The 26,059-nt window shown below is 44.5% G+C and overlaps 1 protein-coding gene and 1 long non-coding RNA gene across 7 annotated transcripts in view; one reads left to right on the top strand and one right to left on the bottom strand.

Annotated features, from left to right (window-relative positions):
- Positions 1 to 26,059, bottom strand: part of BCL2 (BCL2 apoptosis regulator) — a 162,337-nt gene that overhangs the window by 35,713 nt on the left and 100,565 nt on the right. The gene's annotated exons all lie outside the window — the stretch shown is intronic.
- The window catches only part of LOC140843459 (uncharacterized), a 58,220-nt gene that overhangs the window by 3,853 nt on the left and 28,308 nt on the right, over positions 1 to 26,059 (top strand). For 2 of the 5 annotated variants that reach the window (XR_012121265.1, XR_012121266.1), the window contains exons 2-3: positions 1 to 12,375; positions 13,331 to 13,400. This is a non-coding gene — a long non-coding RNA (uncharacterized lncRNA). The other 3 variants (XR_012121263.1, XR_012121264.1, XR_012121267.1) reach the window with 3 other exon arrangements.

Here is a 26,059-nt window from a genome sequence, read left to right on the forward strand (position 1 = left end):
GGCGCCGTGCTGGATGCCAGCACTGCTGCTGCAGGGGTACAGGTGTGGCCCCTGCCTACAGAGTTCACACTCCAACCTGCGAGACCAGCAACTGACACACTCTTCTGCTGCAACATGACCGGGGGCCATGTGGAGGTGTGCGGGAAGCGCTAGAGGAGCGGAATGGAAGGTGGCCTCTGTCTCATGGGTTTGGTGGACTCCTCTGGCATGTAATTCTATAATAAATGGGTCTCGTAGGTCTCATTGCTGCAGGCTTTCCTCTTTCACAGTCACAATTCTTCGGTCTCTCTCCCCCTACCCTCTTCTTTCCTCCATCACCCATTCATCTACCTCTCTCTCTCTCCATCTACCATCTATCAAACAATCAATCCATCAATCAATCATTTATCATTATCTCTCGAGAACATTTTAAAATCACATAACTTTCTAAGGTAGGTTCCTTTTCTTGCTGCAGAGACAGACTGCCTACCAAAGATTATCTTGCCAAAGTGAAAGTTGACCGAGGGAGTTTGGGGTTCCTTCGAAGGAGGTCTTTAAGACAGGATTGTTCTCATCTGGCAGGAATGGTTGGGTTCTGCCTAAAGGCAGCAGGGCGGACTGGAGGACTTTTTGAGGGCCCCTGTACATCCTTGTTTCCTAACAGCTTTGCCAAGAACAGGTTAGGGACCTGGGACCCTGAGCAGCTGCCACCCTTTTGGTACTGGGACTCACTGCTTCCCAGGCCAAAAGCTGAGGTGAGGAATGGCAGCCCAGAGGGTACATTTCTGTAGTCTCTGAGGTCCCTATTGCAGCTAGCTGCCCTTCTATTAGAGACTGCCAACTCTGCATGGAGTCACATCAGACCTATAATCACCCACAACTGACGACAAGAGCCAAAAATCTATGAGATGCTTGAACTCAGAATTTTGCTATGTAGCTTGCATTTTCAGATGCCCTAAAGCTTCTGATCTGTTTCCAGTGGGAGGGAAATGTAGAACGCTCCATTCACTGGTAAATTTGTCCTCTGTGCCATAGATTTCAAAGGTTCCCTCATCTTCTGTTATGTATACAGTTCTCCTGGAATGTAAGGGCTTTTTAGGTGTTCCACATATCCATGGGCAGGGAAAGGGAAATCTGAGGGTGATATCTAGGAACGTTGCTGGCTAAGGCACTTTCTCTACTTAATCCAAGCCAAACGGCTAGCCACCCTAAAGAGCTGAACACACACAACACCCTGTCCCACACACTAAGCAGGCTCAGTGGTCATAAGTCTCTATCTTGGAGCCTTAACTGCCTTCAATAAGAGCTGTTTATTGACCTAACAGCACTGAACCAATAGGCCTACTCCTGAGGCTCTGGTTTATTCTCTTGGAGAAGTTCTAGCCCAGATTGTGAAAGGGCCTAACAGGTCTACAGGCACAGGTAGGAACCCTATAATACATGTCTAGTGACATTTATTCCCTAATTGATTCCAAGGAGGGCTCCTTCAGAGTTACCAGAAGCAACCAGGCCTTGTTTTCTAAATTACATGCAGACAAAAGAATTAGCACTTCCTTTTAGGGATAGATACCAAGGGCCATCATCAAGGTGATTTTAATCCTATTTTAAATTTTATTTTGGGGGGAGAACAGAGGTGATCTGTTTATATTCTTTAACATTTTTTGATATATTCTTTGTAATATAATATCCAAGCTCATAAAATTGATGCCATACTATGATTAAAATCAGTGATCAGCCCCAGAGATGAGGCCTGGCATGGTGGCCAAGAGCACACACACAGGTTTCTCCCCAGCTGAGCCACTTAGGACTGCACGATCTTGGGCAGGGCGCTAAACAAATTTTCCATGCTTCAGTTTCTTCATCTGTACGGTGAGGATAATGGTAGTACCAACTTCATTAGGTTCTTGCCAGGATTAAATAAATTATAATATGTAACATGTTTAAAGCAGTGTCTGGCACATGGTAAGTGCTCTATATACTAGCTATTAGTATTTTTATTAAGAATGAATAAATCATGGAGCTAACCATACCAAGCAGACAAGGCAGCATCTAGGAACATGGGTTTTAAGTGGGATGTAACAATATTGCCAAGAACTTGGAACAGGGCCTGGTACATAGGGGTCAGTGGTCAATGTTAGCCATTAATGCCTCTGGCACCTGGACTCTACTTTTATTTGAACTGTTACTTATGACCTTGACTTATCCTTGCAGATTTCTGTGAAATCACATTACATTTTGCTTCTTCTCTGCCACCTTTGATGTTCAGGGAGAAAAGGCCCAGACTCCAGCCACAGGTCAGAGGGAATCCTCTGCTAACATGGTGAGACACAGAGTCATATTCTAATAAAGGATCAGTTAGTTGGGGCCCACTGTGGAGTTCTTTTTCCCTGCTTCATTGTCCTACTGCAAGCTTTCTCCTGCATCCTCTCTTTATACTTCAGTCTTCAATATTTGGGGCCACCTCCACCCTTGGAACCTTCATTCTCTCATACTTCTGTTTTGCACATAAGGAAACACAAGTACAATTGACAGCATGGAAAGGGGACATGAAATCAGTCAGGCTGGTCACAGGAGGTCACCGCATTGCTGGTGGCAGCTGACTGGACATCAGTACAAGAATAATAACTATTGGGTGCCTTCTTCCAAAACTTAGAATCAGATACAAGACAGCACTTTCATTAGGTTCCAGATAGACTTCTTTTGAGAGTATTAATAAAATACCATGAATAGTTTCTGTGGGATTTTCTCACTGTTAGAATTGATGTCTTCTTCTATTTTGGGTTCAAAAAGAACTTTTCTGTATAAGTTTAAAGACCATGTTTTGCCAATCTATTCATAGCCATGTGTGATGTGGATCTACCGCCCTGCAGATGACTAGAGTTTACTGTATAATTTTTGAGTTTCAGTCTTCATGCCAACCTAATGGGTTTAAGAAAAAAAAAAACACCTTAATTTCAAAGATCTGGCCTTCTAACCTTTTAGGAAATGAAAGCATTTAAATGGCCTGCTGATACAGTTCTTAGTGGCAATCCTGCAATTCTACTTGCACAGCATGAATGAACCTGATTCACTGCTGGGGTTAGGAAGGTTAGGAGACCCTGATAAATTCAGATAAAAGTGCGGAGAAAATGCTTAGCAACTGGAGGCCCAGCAGGGTTGAGAAGGCTTCCAAGAGAAAAGCACAATCATGAACTGAGAAGGGATGTCCCTGACAACAACGAACAGATTGATGATATCATTTATTCTTGTGCAAGTCTAGTTCAGTATGTTCACAAAAGTGCTATGCAATGCAGTGGATAAAAGGGAAGTGGAACGCCTTTCAGAAGAGAGGGAGTCAAATATATTGGGAAGAATGCCTCAAGTTTGGAGAGATAGAGGTAATAATACAACTAATGTAACAAGAGACTTCAACTCTGACCCACAGCTGGGCTAACACATGCAAGGCACAGATTATTCTCACTGACTGTCATAACGTCCAGCGCTGGGCTGATTCACAGTCTCTGGAGTGACAAACCCAGTGAATGAATGCAATCTCAACGAACAATTTCTAAAGAGGATGGAGACCTTACTGGGTAATTACTTTATTCATACTTCCATTCATTTACTCACTCAGTGAATATCATTTATTGATTCACAAGTATTATCCCATACTCACCCATTTATTGAGCAAGAACAACGCAGATATTAATGATTCTGGGCCTGGTTGGCCCTGAAAACTGGGGAGATGGGACTTGCTTTTTAATCTAAATATAATTATTTTCCCAGCTTGGATCTTCAAGGAGTCAAGGATCATGCCCTTAGAGTAGGGATCAAAATGAGAAGGGGTGCATTTTAAACCACCAGTTCTCCTGAAAAGTCAAAAAGCCCCCTATGAGGTCATGAAGGCAGAAAAGTCATCTTTATGGTGTGCAGATGGAGCTCAACTCAGCATTCACTCCTCTCCTAGCTCATCTTTTTCTTCATTTGCACCACTATCTGCGTTTCTCCTGGCTCTGCACTGGGTGTCTATAAAACAGTGATTAAAAACTGGTGTGTGGGGGGTGTAGCATATTGTCGAGCTTGAAACTACCTTTCAAAACAACAAAAAGTTCAGTTCCAGTATAAAAGTTGTGATTAACTGTTCTCTTTGTTTTATTCCTGAAAGAAATAGGCACATCTAAGATGAAGAAAAATTGTGTTTCAGTATACATCACATGGGCTCACTGTTAAAATACTCAAAAGCCAAAAACACCAATTCTACCTGAACATTCTGGGTGTTATTTGTTTAAACATGTTTGTTTTCTTAGTTAAGCTAAAAATATGTTCCCCTGGTGTTTCTGAAGGGATATTTAGACTAAAATAAAAATAAATGACATGTTTAAAAAGTTATATTCACCAGACCTGGAGCAAAGTACAGAAAACAGATAGAGGAAGTGAATTTTAGGACCTGTGTAGTAGTTTTCCTATTTTGGCTGCTCTAAATAGACATGGAAAAACAAATTGAGAGAAGAAAGTACATCCCCACCCTGTACAAGTAACAAATGAAAAATGATTCCTCATATTGAGTTAAGCTTAGAAATAAATGAACATATGTTATATAATAATTTTTCCTGTTATTACATATCAAACCCTATTACAATGAAGTCTAATAATTGTACAAAACCTCTTTTGTTATCAGACTTTTTATCACTGGGTATATTCTTGACATAACCACGCTTAGAAATCTTAGGGAGTGGTGATCACCAAGAAATATTGTAGAATATTGGCTATGATCAATTTGACCTGTAGTTTCTTTTAAGTGAGAAAAATATAAAGAATCTCAGCTTAGAATGGGACATTAGGGTGTCCTCACGTGGATTATAGACACTATAACTCTGGGGAATCCATAAATTCCCTGAAAATATTAAGTTAAGTTTCCTGTGTTTGCAAATTTTTCTGGGGAGAAGGTACACAGTTTTAATTTAATTCTCCACGGAGATATAGACACAAATGTTTATACACACACACTCATTTAATTCTGTGGAATTCTATTAAGTACCACAAGCATACCCTCTTTTTGAAAGATTTATTGCCTGCCATTTCACCTAAGATGCCATGCTGAGTGACAAGTCAAAGTTAAGGGGGTCTTAACATTCTGTGGAAATCTACCATATTTTGTCCAAAGTCACCTGCCTCAACTACAACCTTCATTCAAGAGGCTGACATGAGTGGTCAGTCACTTTCCAGGATCACATACGGCTCATTCCCTAAATCCTCAGGGAACCAAAGCATTAGCCCTCATGAATACTACCAGATAAGAATGTTTGAACCTCAATGTTGCAGTAATTCTCCTGTGTGGAGCCTCGGAAGATACAAACTAATTTGAAGATTATTAATTTGCTGGCTGATGAAAAAGATGTAGATAGGAAATATATTTTAACTTAGACTTGGAAGAGGCAGCCACCCAAATGCCATCATTACACTAGCTAACAGTGTGCTAGTCTGTCTACAAACTCTTTCACATAAATTATTTCCGGGAGTCATACTCAAAATGTTTAAAACCAGCCTAGTGTGTACCCAGGCCAAGCAGAATAGATTTTAACTGGCTGTAAACAATTGGGAAAGCTGTGCTGAGACGTCCTTGGTGAATTCCAACCCTAGTTAGTTCCAACCCTAGGACCTCAGGCCAGGTCCCTATCGGTGCTAAACCTATTTTACCAATGGGTTTATGAAACTCAAAGGTGAGGAAACTGGAACTCAGGTGAGTTGAGAAACGGTCTGGACCAACAGGCTACTAAATGGTAGAGATGAGAGTCAAATCCAAGTTTTCTGACACCAAATTTTCTGTCCTCTCCTGACTACACCGGTGCTGAGACATGTTCTTGGGGAGACTAGACTGCCTGGAGCCCCATGCCACATGGCACAGCATAGCTATTGATTGGGACCACTCAGAAGACGATCTATTTAGATATGTTCTTGGGGCTGACGGGACAGTGACCTTCACTCTCCAGCTTTCTGTGGGGCTTGCACCCCTCAAAACCGAGTAATGGCAGGCTGGACAATTACCACCAGCTTCTGGAATCCTTAAAGCCTGAGACAAGGGAGGCAGCACACCAGAGATCTGACTTGGGATAAAGGGAATGAAGTTGACGTGGGATGCTGGGAAGAGAGGTGGACATCGTGGATGGCAGTTTCAAGTAAGGTAAATCTAGAAAATGATCTCAGCTTGAACTCCTGCCATTGTCGTTTGGTCGTGTACTTTCCCAGGCGAGCCATTCAGCTTGCTCCGCTCAGCATTCTGCATGGTCCACTGGCAGGATATGACTTTATGAGGACGGGGAGCAGTGGCAGGAATGCAAATGAGTGTTTTGAGAACCCTTGTGATAAAATCACTTGCAGACTAATCAGCATTTTCCATAACGATGAGACTCAGTCTGAGAAACGGATCTCTCTCGTCCTCTCTCTGTGCCTTTCCGACACGAGCCCCACTGTGTGCGGAGGGAGGCCTAGGGGGCCAGTGTAGGTGCTCAGGCACCTGGGGGCCAGGGCTCTAAGACCTTCCTGCTGTTGGCTCACGACTGGACATTTGTCTGCCTCACATTGTCCAGTGCATAGTAAGTATTTGCATAGGAAATGTTTTTTGATTGAATGAGTGAGTGAAGGAATGAGTGAACAAAATAATGAGTGATTGAATGAGTGAGTGGTAGCTGTATACTACCAAGGGCAGAAATACTCAGACTTCAGTGGATTTCTGGGACTCCCCCTGCCCAGGTAGAATGTACCAAACAGGCCTTTCCTAAGGGCAGGTGAAGGATTAACTATTCAGCGAAATCCTTGCAAACCTCATCTTATTACCTCTACCACCATGCCTCTCCATAAAACAAAGAAAAGCACAAAGAACACTTAAAAAAACAAAGCCTAACCTGGGGCCTCTGAATCCAGGTGTAGGCCCCTCTGTGCCAACATGCCGGATGGTCCCCCTGCAGTTCTCAGTGGCCACACTGGGCATCCTATGGTCGTGCTGGCCACTCAGCCTAGAAAGCCCTTTCTTCTCCCTTACTTCTTCCTGAACAGCTCACCTTAGGAGACCAGGGGCAAGTTCCACGTCACTGCGCGAGGCCCTCCTCACCACATTTGTCATCATTTCCCCTGGTGCTGTTTGAGGATAGCTTTGGACTGGAATCTGCTTCTGTTTTAATTTGAATCACAGCTTCTCCAGGGCGAGAGAACCTTGCATCAGGCTTGAGAGATGGATGTTTGTTGATGAATAACAAAGACATCACAGCAATGGGGCCTATTCCTTCAAGTGCTTTGGCTTTTATATTTTTAGGGACGCTCCGGAAACAGAGTCTTGAACTCCGGGGCAAGAGACAGTGCTGGGCTCTCAGAGGGGCTGGAGGAGCAGGGTAACAGGACGTCCAAGGAGTTGAGGGTCTGGGCTATCCTGTCTGTGGTAGCCTGTCTGTGGGCAGATGACTTGCCAGGGAAGGGCTGGGTATGCTCTTCCTGTGCCATGTTTCCCCACCTCCAGTAAGCGACACGGTGGCATGTGAACTCACCCCTCCTCAAAGCACAGCACCACCAAGCCAGCCTGCACGGGTGTGTAGGATGCACACACCTCTCAACAGTGCTGCCATCCCCTTTGTCCTCTGTCAGGGGCATGTTCCAAGACCCCCAGCCAGGGGGTATCTGAAACCTCAGGTGGTACTGAATCGTGTTTTTCCTATATTCACATACTTGTAATGAAGTTTACTTTCTAAAGCAGGCACAGTAAGGGATTAGCAACAATAACCAATAATCAAATAGAACAATTATAACAATTTAATAAAATTGTTCTAACAATATAACAACTGTGATTAAAGGTATGTGAATGCAGTCTCTCTCTCAAAATATCTCACTGCCATACTCACCCTTTTTTTATGGTGACAAGAGGTGATAAAATACCTGTGTGAGGGTGTGAAGTGAGGTGAATGACAGGCGCTGTGACGTAGCGTTAGGCTGCTATCGACCTTTTGACAATACGTCAGGAGGTCGGCTGCTTTGGGACTGCAGCTGGCCAGGGAAACCAAAACCAGGGATAAGCAGACATTTCTGTACTTGGTGGTCGGCCACTTCCACCTTCCTCAGCTCATAACCCAGCCTGCCACCAGGGGGGGAACAGGATCAGGACCCTTGGGGTCCTAGTTCTGAGTCACGCCCCCCAAGCAAGCGTGCTCAAGATAGATGGATAGGAGATGGGGTGGGGGCATGAAAGCACTTGGCTGCGGCATAAACTGTCAGCTGGTCATGGTTCATGCTGCTTTACTTACAAATGCACCGAGTAATGGATTTCGCCAATTCTCATCCTCAGGAGATGATCTGCCACTTGGACGTGGCCCACCGCTCGATGGGAAAGCACCGTAAAACTCCAAGAAACTAAAAGGCTCATAACTATTGTTTAGAAATGTAAATGGCCCTAAATTATGGCCAGCGGTGGACATGCATCTAAGGGGAGGAAGGGACGTTCTGTAATCCATCTCGGGACTTTTTGGCCTCTCCAACGGCAAGGCAAATACAAACGGTTTGTAGATGTATGTGGGCGAAGGTTCTCAGAGTGAAGAATGTCCATTTCGATCAGAGATTAAAATGAATTTTGGGAAAACAATTACCTGCCTGGGATCCTGGGAAAGTATAACTTCCTGGTTTCTCTGCCAGGAAGAGCGATTGTAAAACAAGGGCTGAGACTCTCACAAACAAGATTTTAGAATTTTATCCAAACAGCTGCAGTTCACCTTCAAGGAGCCCAGACTTACTTGGGGTCTGTCTGGTGGATGTTGCAACGCCAAGTTTGAGATCTTCCCAGTCTGGTGCCAAGAGCTGGCCCCACAGGACAAGGAATAGTTACTCTCTTAATGGGAGCAAAGAACAAAACTCTCTCCCCCACCCAACTTCTCTGCTTTGTTGTGAAATTGTCACTGTGCCTTTGAGGAGAGATTAAAATCCTAACCATGTCAAATTTAAAGGGCAGGTTCCCAGGCGGGGAAGGGAGGGAGGTTCAAGGCGGAGCACGGGGGTGGGGGGGTGAGCCAGTGGCAGTGAATTTATGGAGGATTCAGGGATCACAAAGTCATGGGATGTAACTCAGTTAAAAGTAATGGAAAAGCACGAGCTCACAATTTTAAAGTAATAGTAAAACAAGGCAGCAAGCGTATTCTGGTTCGTTCTCTGCTGCTGTTCTTGAGCCTGCTTGGGCATCTGGGAGCAGGTTTCCTGAGGCACAGCACGCATGCCAAGCGAGCGGCTGTTGGTACCTCCTTTCCTGGCCTTGACACACATGACGGTGCAATGGAGAGCGAGGTTGAATAGCCCACCCACTGTGGAACACTTTCTGAGAGTTAGAGAGATGCTCAGCACCGTTTCTGGGGCTGGGGGTGGGAGGGGAGGGAGAAAAAGTATACGAACTCCTAAGGCACAGACAGAACAGCCTAGAGAGTTTGAAACAGAGAATAAGAAAGCTGCATTGTGTGGCAGCCTTGACAGATTCTCAAACACACAGGACTCCCCGGCTTTCCAGAAGGCAGCTGGGATCCCTCCAGAGCCCTTGAGTCTCTCATCCAGCTCTAAACCTTTGGAAGTGCCCCTGCTGGCTCTGCATAGCAGCCCCTGCACATGCTTTCTCCTGGAGCCATTTGCAAAGACGAGGAAAGGTGGGTGGAACCAGCAGCTCTAATCCCATTAGTTTGGGTCCCAGAGAGCAAATGCTGGGGTGTGGGAGGGAGGGCCCCCAACTCCACTGTATGAGGGGAGCACATCTCAGCAACAGGCCTGACTGTTCAGGACTGAGCATCACTGTTGTTTCTGGATAGACACTGACATTGAAGAAAGATCCCTTGATTAATCAGGTCAAGAGAATCTGTCATTGGCTCATCCTCCTTTCTAAGAGGATAATAATAATAGTACGTGACTCACAGATGAGAGCTCTTGAGAGGAGAAGATGAGGGAGACGTGCAGGGCTTTGAACAGAACCTGATACATGGTAGGTGCTCAACAGATACTATTTCCCTACTGTTGTTAGGGCCGTTATTTGCTGAGTATTCATTTCTTTTGCCTTCTGTTCCCTCGCACAATGAGATGTTTGTATTTTGACACAAATCAAAAAAGTATCATGATGAATGTTTAATATCCCCCTTCATTCATAAAAGAGCTCCAGGGCCCCCAGTTAAATAGGCACATGGCAATCTATGCTATCAATTAAGCACAAGTGTCGACATGATTTTTAGAAACCTTACATTTCTGCACCATCCCTTCCTTCCTTCTGCTCTTCTCCCTTCCAAATCCCCTAAAGATTCCTAGCAGGTATGTTATGAAGCCCTGACAGGTTATGGAAAATGAGTTTTACTAGGATGAAGATAAATGTCGTTTATAAGCTTGCTTTTTTGAATCTAATACCCGGATCCTTGTTAAATTGTGAAGAGCAGGAAAGAGAGATTAAAGCATTTAGCAGAAGCCAGTGGTGTTGCTAGGAATTTTGTCTTTAAGCAATAACTGCAGCCGGGATCCTCTCTCTCTTGGCGAGTTGGAAAATGAACCAGTTGGCGGCCCTTGTAGGGGCTCGCCCGCAACATTTACTGCCCCGGGGAGAGAAGGCAGAGGTGGGATGTCTGCCCACCCCATCTGGACTTGGTGTCCAGGGTGGTTTCCACTTTCCCAGGCCGACCGGGGCAACACAAATGATTTGGACCAGCCAGCTTGGCTGCTCTTGGTGAAGCTCTGCCTCTGGGAAGCCGTGGGGACAGACACTACCCTGTGGCGTGGGTGGGTCTCCCACCAGTTCTCCACAGGCCCCCCTCCAGCAGCAGAGTCCCATCACCAGGGCTCCATGCAGGGCCCCTCTGGAGTTGCTCCTATGCGCAGACACATCCTTTTTCCTATTATAGTTACAACAAAAACAATAAGCAGTAAATCCACTGAGGGTCCTTGTGGGCTCCCACAGTTCAACATTCCCACAATACCCATGGAAACTTGTCAATGCACAGGCTTTTTGATTCATTGTGGTCCAAGCGCGTCTCGTGCCTTTAAAAATAAATATTAACGCTGAGAGGGTGCTTTGTTTCACTCTGCCTCTGAAGCTGATGACTGAAGGCTCCAAACGAGATGCTTTCAGGGCAACCAAGCACAAACGGGCAGAGAGACGCTCATGTCTACCTTTGCAGTCAGCAATGAAAAGGGTTTTGCCTTGTTTGGCTAGGGGTTACTAATTCGGGGGATGCCAGTTTTAGAGTTTTTCTCAGTTTGACTTGTAAATGAAAGGTGGAACCTAGCCAAAATTACCCCGCGGTGTGGCTGCTGGCCCCAACCTGCCTCGCAGACCCTACTTTGCTATGTTGGGGTGGGGCAGAAGTTCGCTGAAATCATTAGGAAGTTCAGGAAACTAGGAGGGGAAGAGCAAGCAGTGGAAGGCGGTGGAGCTGTAACCGCATTCCCAGTGTTTGCATTTGACTCTTTCCTGTCCTCACCTGTTTGAACAGACACCCTGAAGAAGCACGAGGTGGCCTCCAGCGACACTCTAGCCACACCCGCTGAGAAGACACCTGGGTACCCTAGCTGACCAACACCCGGATGGGCAAAGTGTGCCACGGCAGGTCTGTGCAGAGGGACTACGGGAAAACACAGGCCCCTCCCCTGGGACCAGGGCATGTCCACGGGGAGTGTGGTGGGAAGGAGGGCAGCTGCGCAGCCTCCCTGCATCTTAAACAGCCTAAAACAAGGAGTGACTGTGCAAACCGGCTCTCCCACTGAGATGCAGCCCATAAAGTAGACCATAAAACTGTATTCATTGGCCCACTCTGCAAACCAGCTCCCCGTGTAATTACGCGCACAAGCACACATACCCCCAGGAGGACAGAAAATTCTACCTAGAGCCCTGCCTTGCACTGGTCTCCTTAAGGAAGTCTTCCAGACGGTAACAAAACCGCGTGCTCCGACCTTGAGCATTTGCCTGAGGACAAGAACGACTCACAGCAAAGGGTTCTGCATGTAACACAGACTGCAACCCGTCAGGGCCAAGCAGGCTGGACTCTGAGCATTACTGAAACATTTGAAGTCTTCTGCAACCTGTGAACGCCCCGGGACTGCTGTGGAAAGCACAAGGTGGACCTCCGGCACTGGGCGCAAACCCTGGTGCACAGAGGGCACTGGAGAATGAGCGAATGCGTGTCATCCTGAAGGTGGAGTTTAAAACCACTTATAGCCTCAGACAAGGAAATGCTGGGGAAGGTTAACAAACACGAAGCTTTCCACAAAGAGAATGACCAGCTGGTGAAGAAGCGACAAGGGTACCCCTGAGAGAAAGCCACCAGGGAGGGCAGGAAAGACCTCTCCGGACACTCCCGTCCCTGACTGTGGGCCAGGAACCAGGGAGGGAAGAGCAAAAATGGTGTGCGTTCCTGCACATCCCAGGTGAGGAAATGTGCCTCCTGAAGGAGCTGGTGCGTGCCACAGGCCCCAGGCACCCCCCAGGCTCCACAGGAGCCAGGGCCACAGGCAGGGGGTGGGGGGTGCACAGAGAGGGTCAGGGACAGACGCGGCCCTTGCTCGGCTTGGGACAGCTGCTCCTCATGAGAGACAGCGGCAGATGGGGCCCCACACGCAGCCTTCAGCTCAGCTGTGCCCCTGGGCACCTCGGAGAGCTGCAGCGGCTACTAAGTGAGAGGGTTTTCAAAGTCATCAAGAATTAAACTGACTCTCCAAAAGGTGACTGAAGACACGGGGTGGCATGTGAATGTGCGGCAGTTCAGAGGAGGGTGAAATCATGGCATCACCCTCTGAATGGGTGTGGGGGCTTGAAAAAGTATATCTGAGAGCTCTATATGGCATCCGTAATCACGTGTTGGAGTAGTTAACACTTGCCTGGAGAGAATTCCTTTGCTCTCTCCTTTCCTATCTCTTGGGTACATTAAGAGGTGTTATTTATTTTAGCAAGAATAGCTGTACTCCTCCTCTCTTACTGCCTGACTCTGAGCTTCTCTGGGAGGCGCTGTGCCATGGACCACTCCAGTCCGTGGTGTGGAGAGCCTGCACCACGGCCCTGCCCTCCAACGTGCTCTGTCTCTGGGACACACAGGCCCAGATACATGGAGGCTAGAGCAGAAAAGAAAGAGGCGCCTTAAAGAAAGAGAATGCAACCCCTTCTGAAATGTTAGACTCCAAGCTGATGGCTATATTAGGGGATGGCTATGCCAGTCAGATGGGAGACTTGTTAGCTGTTTGGTGAATAAACTGGAGAGGCCAGTTTTGGCAATGTCCAGGCCAACCTTGGCCAAATAACCCAGGCAGACTTAGGAGGAAGCCTGCAACATCACCTTGGTGCCATCATCCTGACCACCAGCCCTGTGTCCTAACTTACTGTATGCAGATTCCATGCTCAACAAGTTACCATCTGGCTTCCCAAGGAAATCTGCCCAAGGAGAAAGCATGCTGGTCAGGTAAGCACATATGTATCCTTACAAACAAACATGCTGGCATCTGGCTTGAATCCCCATTCAGAGGGCTGTTAATAGGAGTCAGCCCTAAAAGATGGCTCCGTCCTTGGGAATGGACAGATCAAGTCTCCGAGCCACCAGAAGGAGGTTCAGACCCTGGACTATGGTGAATTCAGCAAGAATACCACCCTTGGAGGTCTCCTGGCAGGTCACACTCTAGTCTTTCTGTGGTCACAGCCCAAAAACAAACTGGCTGTTTTGTGAATTTCTACACTTTCTCAAGTGAAGACTGAGATTCAGAAATGACCTGCATCTTACAAAGCCTGGATGCTGTGCATAATTTTCATGGTACCAGGAGAAGAGAGCATCTGTTCCACTCCTTGGCTGGGTAGGAAACTTCCCAGCTGATAAAATTCTGATCTGTTTCATCCTTCAGCCACACCTGCTTCTCAAGTAATCAGACTGACAGCCAATCACAAAGGTTGCCCAAAAGGAGCTCTGAGAGATGCTTGCTCTCAAAGAACACAGCATTTAGTTGGGGAGGCAGAGGGAACAGACACATGCATGAAATGATCGAACATATTCAATGTCACAGATAAAAATATACCCAAACTGATATAGGAGTGAGCCAGAACTGCGTGGCATTAACCTCAAAAGCCTTTCTGAAAGAAGTATTTCTAAAGAAAGATGGCTTAGTGTTGTGATAAAAAGGATGGGTCTAGAAGTCATATAGACTTGGGTTAAGTGCTTGGCCGTTTGTGATTTCAAAAGGTACAGGCAAGCCTCAGAGGGATAGGGACAAAATATCTCACGCGTGGGAAGTGCTCCAGAAGTGGTCATTAAAAACTATCCATGCAGACAGAGAAAGGATGAGGAAAGACCTGAAGACAGTTTACACTGAGTCAGGCACTGAGTGCTTCATTGTATTAACTCATTTCACTGTCACAACGGCCTTGAGAAGTAGATACTATTATTTGCCCCATTTATTGATGAGGAAATTAAGGCACAGAGAGGTTAAGTAAATTGCCCAAGTCAACCCAGGTAGTAAGTGACAGAGGTGGGATTTGAGTCCAGGCAATCTAGGCCTTGAATTTGGAATGTTGACCCCTTTATCATCTATTTTATTAAATACATCACACCACCTCTCTTAGAGCCATATTTATCACCAAAAAAATAGAACAGCTTGGGCTTTTAGGATGAATATTTAAAATATTATAAATCCCTTGATTGTAGGGGAGTGGTCTCTTGGTATAGTTTCTGCTGATCACTCACTCAGTAATCCATCCAAGACAGTAATACGCACAGACTATTTTTGTCTCAGTTAATATACAGCACCATATAAACACTGACTCAACCGGAGAGTCTGAACGACAAATTGTCACTAGCCCAAGTGCTAAAATAGCACTTGATTTTCTCCCTGCCTGAGCATGCTATCTATTTATACTCTGCTTACTTTTGTGGAGTTCTAAGCGCTTTATACACATCTCGTCATAGCTATGCTTATGTCGATTTATTGTCTTTATTATACACACGTGACTAATGTACCCTACAATGCTAATATTTACTACGGGATTCTCAGTTTTCAACGAGCTTTTTTATCTAAGGAATTTACTGACTGCCTTTAATTTCTAAGTAGTGGAACTTTGCTAATGGAAAGAATCATGTTTTACAGCTTATCTTTCAGCTGAATTCATCTTATATATGATATGACCATTCTTGTCCCTGAATTTTAACCGTATATTATTTCTTGTCCTTTCTTTACAATTCTACTCATGGCTGACCTTGTACCAGCATAGATCTGTTATTTTAAAACTCTAAGTACAACTGCCTTTTTTTATTCAGGTGACATTCTGAAGTCTAGTACGTTTATCCTTCGTATTTTTGCAGGTTGACTAGGGCCCACAAGCATTTCCAGATTTGGCCCTCACCTTTTCAGTTTTCATATTCATAGTGAAAAAATTAATTTAGATGATGAAACATGGAAAGGAAAAGAATCCAAAGAAAGGGCTCCTCGACTAGCTGGAGGACAGACGAGAGCCCAAAGCTGTGGCATACGTAGACTGGGGAATGGGGCTTATGAGCTGTCAGGAGTTAGGAGAATGTGAGGTTCAGGCACATGCCTTCGTGCTGGGTGCATAGAGAGAAATGACACGTGGGCTGTCATTTGACGTTTCTGTCAGTGACAAGTGAAAATAGCCCAGATGCACAGCCTAAGGCTGGACTGCTCTGGTTCCTATGGTGTGCCCTCCGGTGAATATCCATTTTCATTACTGAAAACAGGAACTCCAGCCTTAAGCATTTCCCTGTTTTTGCAAAATGGCTATTATACCGACCGTCCCTTTTCAAGAATTAGCAGCTGTCATTTCATCCTATGTGCGTCCCTGAAGTTTTCACCTTGCCCGGGCGTGTCATCTGCTAGTATGAGTGGGGGAAGCTGGGCCAGGAGGGGAGGTTCGGGAGAGGGAGTCATAAATACCCCTGATATCAAGAGTGGTGTTAGAGGAGGGGTCAGACACAGAGCTCTTTATTCTAGGAATGTCTTTGTACCCTAGTTGTACTGATAGCTGAGCCTTTCACAAGGTCAAGGAATGAATCTGTAGTCAATATCCTTATTCAGGAGACAAGGTCAGGCACTTGGAGACTCACAGCTGTGCCAATGGACTGAGTTCTCTCTTACTTTGAGTTTTCCACACATTCTGTTCTCTCTGCCAAGATAACCGGGCACCTCGGTTATTTCTCTTTCAGGATTCAATTTAGTAACCATTTTCCCTACAAAATCTTTCCTAAAACTGGGTTGGATACCTTTTTGGGGAGCAGAGCTCCCTTTGCGCACCTCACCTATCTAACTGGGTTGAAAATACGACAGGATCACTTTCAGGGAAAGACCAGGTCTCAGAAAAGAGTTGAAGGAAGGAATGGATGGAGGACGGCAGAAGAGCCGAAAGGGAGATGGGAGTTTGGAATGGCCTTCCAACGGCTGTAGTTATTACTTCTACATGGCCACCCGGGGTGTACCCTATGGAACTGTGGAAATCACTCAAATCAAAACCAGACCAAGCCTAAAATTAGTCCAAATAATAAAAATTACATTACTTGAATGCTTTCAAAAGCAGATTTTGCTCTTTTATTTTTCTTTGTTCTTTATCTCAAGAAAATAAACAATGGCATGGCATTCTCATCTGAATCAGGTCCAGCCCTGGAGGCGGGAGCAGTTTTCAGATGGCATGCTCTGCTTGGCCCCGTTGACACAGGGTTGGCATGCATGCTATGGAAATACCAGCAGAACGAAATAGGCTTGGGAAGTTTCCATTAACTTCATAACTATAGATTCAAAGTTCAGAAAAATGGGAAGCACAGAATAAATAATAACAATGGTTGGTGGAATGTGCTGGAAAGCAAGACTAGTAGCAAGCAATGGAAGCACGATTTTTCTTGTATCTTTTTTTTCCCCCAAATTATCTGTTTTAACAGCAAAACAGACTCTCTGAGAAACTAATCCAGCAGTGCCATAGCTCAGGAAGAATAACATATGGAAATTATGGAAATAGCATGGTCTCTGGAGTTAGACTGACTTTAAGAGCTGGCTCCCAAACTTTCTGGCGGTATGGCTTTAGTAAGTCACTTAAGTAGTGGAGAGGCTCCATTTCCTCCTCATCTTTCGGGATTTTTGGAGTTTAGAGAAAATACAAGTACAAGTGTTTAGGACATAGTAGGGCTTCAATAAGCAATGACTAGTGTGCCCACCATTATCTTCACTAATGTTGGAGAAACAGTCAAAGCATCGATTTGGAAATTATGAACAACTGTGGACTGAAGTTTAATTGTGTGTGTGATATGCAGAGAGGTCAGAATAAGCAAATTAGAGTGCAACCTAGAAAGTAGTTAACAAACATAAGAGAGCAAATTTTGAGTAATTTAAGAATACGATTTTACTATAAATAATATGTTAATATCAATTAATTTGTATTCATTTTTCACAATTATTCATTTTAATTTTTAAAACTCATAATTATTAAATTATATTAATGGAATAGGATATGCTGTATCCTTCTAGAAATGCTATGCATATACATGCATATATATTCTCATCCATGAGATCATAATCTCCTTAGAGACGTCAGTGTTTTCATTCTACAATAATCTCGGTCATCTTTCTATGTGAGTTCATCTGTATCCATTGTGTTTTTCAACAGCTGCGTCTTATTTCATATTAGTTTACCATAATGTACCCAGTCCTCTACACAGATATACTTTTTTGTCCATTTTTTTTTTGCTTTTACTGCAAAAACAAAATAAATAATGCTATCATGGATGTCCTTATATATATGCAGGAAAAAAACCCTGGGAGTAAAAACAATTCCTCAGTCAAAGGTACATAAACTTAGAGTGTTTTCAAAATTAAGGTCAAATTACGCTCCAAAACATTTGTAGGAGTATAAACCTATATTTAACAGTGTATATAAAAAAAAGAACCCTAGACTTTTTTTTACACTTGCTTCCTTGAATTTTCTCCCTTCTGGACTCTTCCCAGAGAAGAAGGTACAATCTGAAGTCATATAAACTGATATAAATATTTACCCTTCAATATTTACCCTTAATTCATGATAGGTCCTTGCAGTTCTCATCTGGAGATGAGATGTAAAATTTTAAATGTAATTCCTTTAAAAATGTAAACAATGCTGGAGGTCAGAAAGTTTCTGCTTGCCCCAGCTTAGCTGTCTCAAGTTCCTGCGGCTGAGCAAGTAGTATAGGAGGAGCAGCCCAGCCCCAAAGGGAAAAGGCAACAATAAACCAAACCAATCACAGACAAACGAATCCAAGTTACCTCGCGTGTACTGCTCAAAGCTTCCTGGTGCGGTTTAGGCTCCGCACTGGGTACTTACACACATGATGCCCTCTTAGGGTCTGTGTATTTGTGGGTACTTATAAGCTCAACAAAAGCCTCACAGATTGCCTGGTGAGACCTGGGGAAATAAAAACTGTCCGTCACCTCTGGCGAACAGTGGTGATGATATTCAAGCCCCTGCCTCCCTCCAAGGAAATACAAGTGCTGTTTTCAACCAGTAGGAACAGGCCAGACCTCTATCAGTCCCAAATGCCTAACAACGGCCATTTCCAAGATGACTTATGCTTTTCTTGATGACCATCAGGCTTGGGGAGATGCTCAAATATCTTCTGAATCATGTGCTCAATATAGTTTTGTTCTTAAGTATACTTCGTTATATTTGAATCATGTAAAAATTGGTCATTCTAAGTGGTCTTTTGAATATCTCCAGGTCAAACAGAATGTTGAATTAACCAAACACCTCACTCTCCAAGTCAACTGGAGAATTTACTGTGCTGAGATAAACTGGGATTTATCCTGCTACTTACCCCTGATCTCACATCAAAAGTTCTTGTTCTCTGCTTCACACCTACTGTCAAACTAGGGAAAGAATAGATGCCCTCCTCCCGGGATAAAAAATTTGAGAAAGAGTCTTTTTTCCTAGCCAGAATCCAACGTGGCTCTATTAAATTCACCCTTAATGATATCTCAGTTAACAATCACTGACATTAGAGCAAGTAGGTCATCGGTTGGAACGCAAAGTTTGACTCAATGATTTTGTGCCATAGTATATTCTCTGTGATTTGCTAAGACAAACGTGTCCTGAATTTATTTCAAATTAGTTTTCCTAAAGTGTTCCAAAAGTCAGGTTTTGAAACTCAATCTACATTTTCTCCCCAAATTAAGAAGGTTACGACCCCAAGTATGAAGACAAGTTCCATAAAGTATCAGAAGCCAGACACCAATAGAATTGTGGGGTTTAAGTCTCACTTTCAGATAGCAGGACTACATCCCACCCCCAGCCTCGGTCCAGCAGGCAAGAGAGATTCTCCCATCTCCCTTTCTGAAAGTCAAGTCCCTGGAGATGGTTTCCAAACCCTAGAAAGCACAGGCCTGCCCCAGCAAGTGAAAACGCTTTGAGAATCTCTATTTTAGTAACTATAAATCCCCTTGGTTAGTCTCTGACAGCTCTGTCTTCCACTGAATTCCACTTCCTAACCAGAAATATTTTAGTTGAGTTTCCAGTATATTCAGGGACAAGTCATTTGTATTCAATAGCATCACTAACCTACTCAAATGAAGAAGTACTCTGTGTGTGTGTGTGTGTGAAATACATCAAACTCTACATCAAGTCTGAGGCAGGCTTCTGCAAAACCACTTGCTGTGGGTGTCCGTGCAGAACAGCTGCATTACTGAAGAAATGAAGCCAGCCTGGAAGGTCAGGATCAGCCCTAAAGGTTTCTGGTGCATTAAGCGGAGATTCTGAAATTAATGCCAGAGAGTAAGGTTTGAGGACAGTTTGTTTGCAAAGCTTAAGAGAGCAGTCATTTAGATCCCCTATGGACAGACTGTTGTACGTGGTTAATTCATCACTGATCAATTGGGAGTTGTTAAATATGGAGGTAAAATGTGAAATTTTTCAAAAGACCTGTTTTTTTTTCTCTTGTGCTATTAAAAAATAACCTATAATATAGTTAGTGACATTTAAATCACCTACAATTTGAGTGCATCCTTCGTGCACTTGGCAGATAGATGCCTGTTGAGCTACTCTGTGCTCGGTGCTGGAGAGGCTGGAATGGTGCAGCAAATAAGACAGGCATGGTCTCAGCTTTCAGGGAACCTAGAGAACCACATGCAAAGTACTGACTGTATAATATGACAATACCCAGCAAGCTAAAGTAGGGTGCTGAAGGGAGGGACTTGGGGGTCCTGGAGCTTCTCCAAGAAACTGATATAGGCAGAGATTTGAAAGGCAGGAAGGAACAGCTCTGGGACAATTAGGAGAAGTGTGGTCCAGGTGGAGGTCACAAGCAGCGGAGGCACCAAGAAGGGGCAAGTTTGCTGGGCTGGAGCATCTGAATCCAGCCCACATGGCCCATGAGCAGCAGCGAGTGGTGGGAAATGAGGCCTGAGAGCTGCAAAGGGTCAGGAGGTGGAAGACTGTAAACCTGACGGGGGCATTTGGATAGCATCCTAAGCGTGATGGGAAGTATATGAGGTGGTAAGACAAGCTGAAGCGCAGTTCTTCTGGGAAGACCCCCAACTAGAAAGATGACCAAGGACTGGGAGAAGAGGCAGCTGAAAGTACACCCATCTCCTGACACCCCTCACCCCACCAGTGAGGCTTTGGGAAGCACTGATGGCAGCTGGGTTCTTGAAATGACATCAGCATGTGACTCCATGGCCACAGCACACACCATTCCCTTCCATCAGTCAGGACCAAAGCCAGCAAAAGACCTTCTCCATCAACCCTGCCCCAGCTTCCAGACTTAATCCAGCCTCTTGCTCCTCCCCAGAAATATTGCCCAGTCTGCTCTTTGTGTTTAGACACACCAGAGGGTTTGGGCTCCCAAGCACTGGCAGGTGCCCTACTTGTCCTGTTAACTTAGGGACAGAAACACAGGAACTATCTCTGAAATTCTTAATGCATTTCACCAAAAAAAAAAAAAAAATGAGGTAAATCAATTCTGCAGCCATACATGAGCACGTTTCATGATATGAAGAGAAAAACTCGCAAATATCAGCACCCTGCGATGAATGTCAAACTCAACCATTAAAGACCTATTTTTAGCAAAGTGAACCACTAAGTTCTCAGCCAAATGAAAGGTCATGTGTTATCTGAGAAGCACATGTTACTGTGGTCATCAAATAGCTAATTTGGGGTGAGGTAGTCTATGGAAGATGCTTATTATGAAAGCAGAGTGTACACAGTGATTATTGCTATTCGGAATATAAATAAACTAAAAAACATGGAACTTGGACTTAATAACTAAATTTCAAATAAGTCCAATGAAATGACATTTCTTGATATTTATTTTTAACACTGGCAAAAATGTTAAGGTTTGTTGCAGATTTTTCCACGATAGTATGGTGGCCATACATCAAATACATGGTTCTAGAAGGATATGATCACATCGAGCATGGTCTTGAGTGAGACAGATTACATTCCCAAACTGTCAAAAATAAAGATACTCATATTCATCTTTCACAGGGTTGTTGTGATGATAACATGACATAAAGCCCCCAACACAACACATGATAAAGTTGCAGATGTCCAAGAAATGTCAGTCCACTTTTCCTTTAGCTTTCTGCCCCCATGTAATCCAGATTTTTAGCAAGCTAAGAGATTTAATGTTTTTGATACATTTATCAACACCATCCAATGGCATATACGCCCCAAAATGGCTAGAAGTTTTGTCTGTTCACAGCCATACCTTTGGAACCCAGAGAAGTGCCTGCCCTACTGTAGGCATTCAGTAAAAGTCATCACATAAAGGAATGGGAGGCTATAGCGACCTGAGGTTGAACGTGAAGGTCAAGTTATCTTCATAGATGAACTGGCTGGAGTGTTTTTAATGGAAGAGATGTATTCTGAAAGTGTGTTCATATAATCAACTTATAAATGCAGCCATCTTACAAAACAAGTGATCAAAATCATTCATTAAAGAGAGCGGTTGTTCAACTCTACACTGTGACACTTCAACCTCAACTAAGGCACTAATGGGAAAAGCCTGGTCTCTGGGGCTCTGGGGTCAGCCAGAGGTGGGAACCTCCGTATGTAAGACTCGCCTTGAACGCCACTCCAGCTCGTGGAAGGTCAGCCTGGGGAGGTCCGGCGCCTGCAAGATCACTTCACCTGTCATCACCTCTCTAGGGCTGGGGCTGCCCCAACACTGGAGTGGTTGGGAATTAACCCGAGTGATGCCGGAATAGAATAAAACACCGTGCTAAGGAGCAGAAATGTACCTGGGTCAGAAAGGTGAGGACCAGGAGCTGGCTTTACCATGAGCAAGCTGTGTGACTTGGAGTAAGTCTTTCAATAGTTGGTCAAGCTGGCCTGGGTCTCACCATGTTTAAACTATCAACACTGGCCTTATTTATCTCTAAACATTCAAAAGTCTTTATACTGTGGCAGCCCTGGTCAGAATCCATCCACAGGGGCTTGCTGTTGTAAAAAAATTACATGTATAGAAACCACAGATGATAATAGGGGGAGGAAATAAGGAAGAAAAAGTCACCCGTTCACCCTCTTTTCAAGAAGTACTGCTCACAATTGCTTGCATCTGGCATGCCTCAATGGCAATCATTTGCAAGGTTCAAACACATTGAACCTTGAAAGTGAAATGAGGGGCTTTATCTTCAAAAGGAAAATTAAAGACCTGGAGCAGACCACTTGGGACCTTTTTACTGCACCTGGATAATGGCAGGTATCACTACTCCATCCAGAACATGTTTTTATGAATAGGCTGACACATACCCTTAGGCTGTAAAATAGTGCTTTAGGATATAACATGTTGATTCAGATACAAAATAAAATACTGTTTGTATGGGAGGTTTTTAATGAAAAGCCTAAAGACACACCTATTTAACAAACCTCCATTTTTATAGAGCCTGCCTAAAAAAGCCTGCTTTAAAAAAAAGATCTAACTAGGTGGTCTCACACCTAAAAGTGGCACATGAATCCTTTGTCTGACCATGTGCCTTAACTTTGGGTATGGAAAATGTGGTCACTGTAATTATAAGCCAGAGAAAGTAAAGAGTTTAAAAAATTCGGTGTAGGAGGAGAGTCATAATTCATGAGCATTCAATAAAACTGTAATTTAACCAGCTTTTAGGTATGTAGTCATCAGCATTAAAATTACAGCACTTGACAATTTTCTATTTTACCTTATGGCTATTTGTTTAAGTGTCTTGTTTCCTCGATCAGACTTAATGTTTCTTGGGAACAAATGCTGTTTCCCAGATCCCTAAAGCCTCCACCAAACCTGGTACCTGGTTTGTTTTTTTGTGTTCAATGAACCACAAAGAATGTTTCAGTAACAACCTCAGGAAAACCAGGTGAGAAATAATTCAGGGTAAGAGGAAATCAATGTGTACCTTGTTTAAAAATTATTCTCTTAAGCTTAAAGGTATTTCAAATATACACCTTAAAAGGTTCAGGTGTGGAAAAAGTTCATTTGGCCAGGTTTTGAAACAGGACTCAGCCAAAGAAAAAGTCAATACTAATTAAGTGTTGATAAAGGAGAAGGGGGAAAGTTTAGTGTATCACTCGGTCACTTGGTTACTAAAACCTCTCCTCTCGTTGAAAGGCATCGTTAGGGATTGGCCAACACATGCTGGAGGAGCAGATATACTGTGATCATCTCTCCCTCTGTAGGGTCTTTTCTGGACCTTGAAACGAAAAGATCAAATGAGCCTATGGAAAATTAATGAGAGCTGAGTATTGCACGCAGTTACTATGCTTAAGTTAACTCATGCAGCAAAGAACTAGGCAGGTCTTTATCACAAAGGATAAATTACAAACGCCTTTCTTGAGGGCTGGGGCAGAGATGGACCTCATGTTTCCTACACCTGGAAGCAGTGTAACCACGGGCTCCTCTCGGCTTGGATTTCCTATATTTCTCGGATTTCTTACCTCCACATTGCAACCTGCTTTCGCTCGTCATCATTAATATATGTAAGTGTTAATGTAAATCCCAATATTTTAGCACCTGAACTCCGCCTCCCAGACTGTACTTCACAACCAGGGGTGGCCAAAAGACAATCTTCCTTAAGTCCCTCTTTTTCACTGGTGGTCATTTATTGGAGTAGAAAACAGGATGATGATATAAGTACAGGTGAGAAAAAGTAACATTTTTCCAAAATAGGTAAGAAATTATGGCTTGGTGACATGAGGCTGCCAAACTCATACAGGCGGAAATGGATCTCAGCATGTACCTAAGGGCCTGGCTTCTTTTCAGGCTGTTTCAGTGACCGAAGCATGACTCTCAAGTGTCTGACCTGCCTGGACTCAAGCCCCACCGGGTCCCTTCAGAACTGCGCCGCCGTTGACAGATCACTCACATTCTCTGAGCTTCGGTTTCCTTGTCCGCAAATGAGGGAAAAGCTTTGGTTTTCAGGACTCAGGGCAAGGCGGGCACTTGGCGTGGAGTCAGTCCCGTGGGGAGAACGCACTACCTGGTGGCTCCTGTGCCTGCCTGCTGCAATAGGCCCTGAATGCTGAACCATCCTGCATTTTCTGTGAAGTTCCTCGGGGGGCAGCCGCCTCAGAGGAATGGGACCTGGGAAGTGGCCCTCACCCTAGAGATGGCCTTCTGTGGGTTCCCCCCTGGTAAACGGGGAGCAGGAACGGCGATGGAGAGAAAGGAGGCTGGGAGAGAGAGCCTTCCTCAGAGAACAGGACATCCCCCCTCTTGTCTCACCCTTCTGCAGCCATCAGCAGGCATTTTAAATTGAGATGGAAACATTACCAGGCAGGTGTGGGGAGTGAATGGGGCAGACGGGGGTCAGCACCCTTTTGCTGGCAAATGGGGTGGCGGGAGGAGGAAAAGAAGTGCAAGCCAGCGAGACTCAGGCTAAACGGTCTGTCTGCCTCCGTCTGCTGTGGGGTTTTCCAGGGAAAATTTCTGTGTTTTCAATATTGGGTCATAAGGTGGATTTTGTTTGAGCTCTTCAGGTTATTTGGTTTTTATTTTGTAAGGAAGTAGCTGTTTGCTTTAACAATAAAGCCAAGGGGTTTCAGGTTGAGGAAAAGGAGATCTGTGATGCTGAAGGAAGAGGGTTTGACCTGACAATGCTGTGTCTGGCATACACAGCAGCACACACACTGGCACACACTCACAGACACACATGGCCGGACGCAGACACACACAGAGACACAAAACAGATGCATGCACTGACACATACAGATACACACATAAACACTGACACCCACACAGGCGCACACACACACATGCATACACCCAGAGGCACACACAGACAACATGAGCACACCCAAGCAAGGCCCAGTCTACCTTTCCGCTGTGTGGCTGCAGAATCTTATCTCCCCCCGCCTTTTTATCAAGAACACTCTGACATTTCCAACCACACTTGGGGGTAAATCCGGTAGTAAGAAGAACCAAAACCCAAGCTGCCAAACCCGAACACCACCACCAAAAGAGAAAGCATCTTCCCAGGCACATGGGTCTCCCAGGATCCTCGAGGACCAATTCAAAATCCTGCCTGTTCAAGAAGCACACACCTCAGTCTCCTCAGACATGTGCCTGTTCTGTTTGTTTGGGTTTATTTTTGCTGTCGTTCTGCAGGAAGCCTCACAGATATGACGGGGTGATTTAAGTCTGTACAAACCTCGCCTCCCTAAATTCTTAGAATGTAGACAGATACCACTACCGGTATTCTTAGAGTTAGGGTTACGCTGCCTCCCACACCAGACACGGTGAAGTAGAAGCTACATTTCACTGGAATCCCTACTTTGGGTTATTTATGGGTTTTTTTTTTAATGACACAGAAAGCCAAATGTGAGGCATGGGTGTAGGAACTGATAAATGGCCTTCTAAATTGTTTTTGGCAGCTGGCAGAACAGTAACTGATTTATAACCCAAAAGGGAGACACTGATGGGCTTCTTACATCTTGGCAAGGAAAGTAAAAATCTAGACATTTTTTGTCAGGTGTCAATTTAGTTAAGGACAACAGATCCTATTAGACACAACTAGAAAGGACCCAAAAAAGTTTTTCCCTTGAAGAAATGGCATGAAAATCAAATGGGAATGAAAGGGTGGCCCTGCTGAATCTGCTGAGCCCTGGGCCCCACCAAGTGAGGGTTCAGAAAAAGCCAGG

The sequence above is a fragment of the Manis javanica genome, chromosome 9 (assembly GCF_040802235.1).
Source record: "Manis javanica isolate MJ-LG chromosome 9, MJ_LKY, whole genome shotgun sequence".
Taxonomy (NCBI): domain Eukaryota; kingdom Metazoa; phylum Chordata; class Mammalia; order Pholidota; family Manidae; genus Manis; species Manis javanica.